The 6,034-nt window shown below is 39.3% G+C and overlaps 1 protein-coding gene across 7 annotated transcripts in view; it reads left to right on the top strand.

Annotated features, from left to right (window-relative positions):
- Window positions 1-6,034, top strand: part of LOC121380107 — a 76,457-nt gene that overhangs the window by 28,396 nt on the left and 42,027 nt on the right. For 4 of the 7 annotated variants that reach the window (XM_041508877.1, XM_041508878.1, XM_041508879.1 and 1 more), the window contains exon 1: window positions 104-215. The exons of 1 other annotated variant lie outside the window; for it this stretch is intronic. The gene's annotated coding sequence lies outside the window, so the exon portion shown is untranslated. Of the gene's footprint in view, window positions 1-103; window positions 216-4,119; window positions 4,290-6,034 lie in introns of those variants that run through there. 2 more of the 7 variants (XM_041508874.1, XM_041508876.1) reach the window with 2 other exon arrangements.

The raw sequence follows: 6,034 nt of genomic DNA, 5'->3' as shown, positions 1-6,034 counted from the left end.
CAACAACAACAATGTGTTGAACAGATTTGTGTTAATATTATGTGGCCTTTATGCGCCTCCATACAAGCCGTAACACGTCATTAATGTTTTTTTTTCGGCTGGTCAGCTGACAAACCCAAATAGCAGACGACCGATCTGAGAGTGGAAGTCGGAGAGTGAATTGGAAGGAAATAATAAACACTTTTGCAAGAGGGGGAATCAATTACTATTTCAAGGTTTGTGAAAATGGTGCATGATTTATATTTGTTTTTTAACTTACACGAGAACGGAACATGATTTCACACCGATTTGTTCGCATTTGTATACGTATCGTCAACGTCCCTAACTGCGTTATGCTTCAAATTCCGTTCACTTTGTTTTCTCGCAATAAACATCCGATTTGTTGTCATCGGCATGTCGTTCATTTATGAGGTTTTTCTTCACAGTTCAGGAACATTTTTATAAACAATAAAGTTGAGAAAAGTAAGTATCTAAATACAAAACTTTACAAACCCCTTAAACCATTAATTTTACTAAGTCGTTTTTGTTTATTCCTTAAAATTACCTATATCGGGTCCACATGACTCGTAGAAATTGACTTAAAATGGAGAAAGATGAATTAATATTCGGTGCGTGTCACATGACCTCACACGTGCCAGATCAACAAGGCCAAAGCATTTAACTTTTACGATTTTTAAGACCCCTATTGTTAGAATTTGTTTTCAATTATTATATTCGATCTACAAAAGGTATGCTACATGTTTGTGCCTGTATTGTAGTGAATAGTATTCATAATCCATTTATAACCATTGTAAATAGTTTTGATTGTATAAATTGTGTTAATTATGAATCAATTCATTAAAAATATATATATATTTTACAAACTATACTGTATAAACGTAATGCCTATCAGTACTGACATCAAATATTAACGATGTGTGTTGATAAAACGCGGACATGACCAGAACGCTTGACAAATAGAATTTTTCCTTTTAAAAAAATATTAAACTAAGTGTTCGTCAACTGTGCATACTTAAGAAACATATTTTTTTCATGTAGTGGCCTTAAAAATGGAAAATGACGAACCGCACATGCGCGTTACGATACTTTTTGCAAACGCATGCGCCTGAACGCAGTTAGAAACGTCGCACTCTTTCCTGTTTACCGGCGGGTGTTTAGTAGAATGGATTTGTTTTACAACCACATTGTTGATTTTTTACGTTGGTTGATTGCAATGTATTTTGTTTCACGTATCGTAACTGAAAAAATATAGAATAATATTTCCGTAAATATCGTATTCGTGTTTTTGTCGTTAGGTGAACGCAATGACGTCAATGGTAGAACTTCTAAGATTGACCTTTTCTCTGTTGTGTTTCTGTACTTATTTCCCTTTTTATCTGTACCGCTGACTTCTTCGCAGATAGTGTAATTAATACTTTTGGAAACTTAAATGGGTTGCAGTCCCAGGGTTTCTGCTAGAGGGTAAAACGGGTATGGCGCCATACCCAAATTTTATTTTTTACAGTTGACTTTTTCACAAAATTAATTACTCTTATCATTACTGTATGCTTTTCTTATCCCTAACACTAAACTTAACCCATTTTCATTCTGGGGGAGGCTCTCCATACCCCCTATTGACTGTGGTTACATTCAGTTTCATAGCGCCATACCCAAAAATTTCTTTCTGGCAGAAACACCGAGTTGGAATGGTAATAATATACTAATCGACAGAAGAAATACACAATGCAATGTAATAATAAAATGTTTTTTGTCGGCGGTGATGTCAAATAGATAGAAAACAAAATTCAAATGAAACGATTTTGTAATTTCAAGGTTACGAACGTTTACAAGAGAGTTTCTGTTTTAATTAATATGATACTAGTAGCATAGCACGCCCTATTACCTCGTGGCTTATCGGAAAATGGGATTCTGAATAAAAACATTTGTCTAACCTAACGATTTGTTTTGCTGTTTTGTTATTCATGCATATAGTGAAATACAAAAAATCCCACCCACGTTATTAATTTCCAGTAAGAAAGTACCAGTTTTGATGCAGTGACGTACATACGAAAAGGGAAGGAACTCTCAGTTACCGCGGGTGTTGTGATTGTTTAGTATGGAGGCCCGTTATGGACAAAATGTTAATAAATGTTACCTTATTATTGAGCGTGAACATCAAGCAAGTCCTGGTGTGAATATCGCCAGAATTTATCCTTTTAACGTCCTATTATTATGGTTAAAGGTACCTAAAACCAATAACTTATATGATCCATTCCACAGGCAGGATAGTACATACCACGGCCTTTAACATACCAGTCGTGGAGCACTGGCTGGAACGAGAAATAGCCCAATGGGCCCACCGACGGGGATCGTTCCCAGACCGACCCCACAAAAAGCGAACGCTTTACCACTGGGATACGTTCCGCCTCCCCTCCCTCCAAGAACATTATGAAGAATAAATGGAGAATGCTACTTGACTGGCCGTTAGATACCATGACAAAGATACCTTTCTAAACCACGAGTTTTAAATTAAACGTTTGAAAGAAATTTTCTTTTCAACTTATTTTCGTGTTTATATCCAATTACGGTTCAAGCACGATGTCCTGAGCACGCACCTCAGCTATCTGGGCTGTATGTCCAGGACAGTGGGTTAGTGGTTAGTGAGAAAGAAGGTGCTGTGGCCTTACTGTTGCACCTACCCATTGAGCCTTTAAGAACTCGCTTTGGGTTGGAGCTGGTACTGGGCTGCGAACCCTGTATCTACCAGCCAATGACTTAACCACTGCGCCACCGAAAGAAAAAGAAGAAATGTTTTATTTAACGACGCACTCAACACATTTTATTTACGGTTATATGGCGTCAGACATATGGTTAAGGACCACAGATTTTGAGAGGAAACCCGCTGTCGCCATTACATGGGCTACTCTTCCGATTAGCAGCAAGGGATCTTTTATTTGCACTTCCCACAGGCAGGATAGCACACACCATGGCCTTTGTTGAACCAGTTATGAATCACTGGTCGGTGCACGTGGTTTACACCTACCCATTGAGCCTTGCAGAGCACTTACTCAGGGTTTGGAGTCAGTATCTGGATTAAAAATCCCACGCCTCGACTGGGATCCGAACCCAGTACCTACCAGCCTGTAGACCGATGGCCTACCACGACGCCACCGAGGCCGGTCTGCGCCACCGAAGCCGGTAGGACATTTCCAAGTATTTTTCAACTATAAGTTACGGTGCATTCACGGTTAAGTATACATCACAGAACAGTCGATTAATTTCACTGATGATCATTGCATTGGTCGGTGTGGCTTTGGTGAGCAGGTCATCACCAAGGAGCAGTCTAGGTACGCATGCGACATAGCTGTGCGACATCGCTGTACATAAGTTTGAGTTTGTTTGGAGTTTTTGTTAATGACACCACATTGATTTATTAACCATTGACTATTCGATGTCAAACATTCGGTCTTAGAGAAGAAACCCTCTACATTTTTTCCATTAGTGGCAAGAAATATGTATATGCCCCATCCAAAAGTCCAAATAAACGATCCTTTATTGCTTTGTTGGTAGGAGTAGCTGATGTGGTGGCAGTGGGTTTTCTTTTAGTCCAGGGCCGTACCCTCCGGGGGGGGGGGGGGGGGGCAGCAGTTGACCCCTCCCCCTGAGAATCTCACTTTTTTCTTCTTTTTTTTTACTCCAAAAAATAGCATATACATCTCAGGATTTAATTTGTATCGTGTTTCATTTGTTTATAAAAAAGTAGTGCCCCCCCCCCCCCCCCCCCAGGATTTTGATCAGGGTACGGCCCTGTAATCATGTCAGACATCAAACAGCTACAGTTTAACAAATATTCACCTCTCTCTCTTTTAAGCCCGTCATGTTCTGACCATCTAAGGCCTTTACCATCCACGATTTCCCATGTGCAAACTGATTTGTGGGATCAGTAAATATAATTTGTATAGTATATTCAATATTTCCTTGTCAAAATTTCTTATTCAAGAGAACTAAAGTTCAAACCAAACGTTGCTTTGAGAGGGGCAATAGTTTTGTCTAATACCCACAATGGAATAACATTTATTTATTTGATTTACGGGTACACCAACAAAATGAGAATGGATATGTTGTTTATGTCGTTGTTAGACGAGACACTTGGTGCATCCCATTCAGCAGAAGACCGGACAAAGGAGTGAGTTTATGGTGAAAAATAACTACTGATTTAGTAAACTATTCTGGGAGTGGCAGTCCTCTTGAGTGGTGCAGAACGTATTGTCCAGTAAAAGATCTTCTTGGGAGTAGCTGCCCTCCAATAGGTGAGGTACTTGATAGGGATTCATGGAATTAAGCACTATTTTGCCAAGTGCCCGTTCAACTCCCTTTGTACAGAGATGCGGCCTTAATAGCGGATAACGGTTTTGTCGTTCAGATTCTGTTGGTTGTCTTAGAGACCACTAACTATGTACGTCTCATTGTACTTGGATCTCCTCTCCCCCTTCCCCAATAAAGATGGTCAATAAAAATTATATTTACTCACTTTCAGGAAACAGAATACATAGAACGAATTTATCATCATCTATTGATAACCTAACTATATCTTATCTCTGAACAACTAGGTCTTACCAATAATTGTGGGCTTTCTACGGACCTCATCATTAGTAAATCAGGCCAAATATGTTAACTTACCAGGTTCGACACAAGCCATAAATATATTATTACTAGAGACTATTCCTACTAGAAGTTGTCTCCCTCACTCGCCCCCCCCCTCCCCTCCAGATATCGTTCCTACGGGCGTGACTAAGTATGGTCTTTATTCTCTATTGCATGTAAAATTGAGGGGGAAATGGTACTTAATTCTGGTTTACTCAACTTACTGTACGATTAAGCAAAGTAAATTAACTGTTTTAATGATATCTCTGTTGATAGCCTACGCCGTGACTACGTCATGTGACTAGTGCCAGTACATCTGTATTCATCATTCATGCCGTGTAGGTTTATTCTTCAGTGGTTTGCTTCTTGTACGATAAATTCAGTTTTAGTACACACCAGTGTAAGATATTGCTCATGTCATTACAATCACTCAATATGTAACTAAAAAATGTAATATTGGCGTGACGTGAGCGTGACGTAGATCATTTGCTGACCCAATTCGTAGAAAAGGACATCTGCTTACTTCTGCGTTGCGGCTTGTTTGCAGTTGATTTGTAATAAATAAAATACTAAACAAGCTTGCCTGCCATACAGTATTTATGAAACTAGTGAACAGTATTGGTATATGATACCAAAACTGTTCACTCATTTCATAAAAATGGTATAACAGGCAAGCTCGTTTAGTATTCTATATTTCTTACACGCCCGTCTGGGAGGACATCGGTGTGTGTGTGTGTGTTGGGGGGGGGGGGGGATGGCTATCCCTCACGTATGCGCAATAGCGACATAAAGACATCTAATTCGCAAAAACCACACTATCCCATGGGCGGATCCAGGAAATATTTTTAGGGGGGGACCAAAAAAGAAGGGCACATTGACTCGTCAAAAGGGCACCTTACTACAAGTTTTGATATTTACAATTAATATGAATTCCTACAGTTCTACGTCATAATATACTAGCAATAATGAAGTAAATTGGCGTCACTCGCGTTAGAACCTCAATGGGGCCCCATTGAGACTCAATAACACAGACACATATCTGCAAGCTTGCGCATGTACACGAAAATCTTGATTTCATTTATCTACAATATAATTATTGTTTACTTAAAAAAAAAAAAAATTCTACAAACAAAAAGGGCACTTGGACATTTTGAGGGCACTTGAACAATTTTTTTGGGGGGACGCGTCCCCCTGGTCCCCCCCCCCCCCCTTGGATCCGCCCATGTATCCAATACAATTGTCATGACAGAATTTGGATTTTGTTGGTGAAAAAAGACACTCTAAATTTCTTTTAATCCGAGCGACAAAGCATTAAGTTTCAAACTCGTATCTGCACGAGGCAGTCAAAAGGATGTTCATCATGACAGAAGGTTTAGTTTTGACACCAGTGTCAATTTGATTCTCTTTGTGA

Source organism: Gigantopelta aegis, chromosome 8, assembly GCF_016097555.1.
Source record: "Gigantopelta aegis isolate Gae_Host chromosome 8, Gae_host_genome, whole genome shotgun sequence".
Lineage (NCBI taxonomy): Eukaryota > Metazoa > Mollusca > Gastropoda > Neomphalida > Peltospiridae > Gigantopelta > Gigantopelta aegis.
This window is presented reverse-complemented; position numbering and strand designations above follow the sequence as displayed.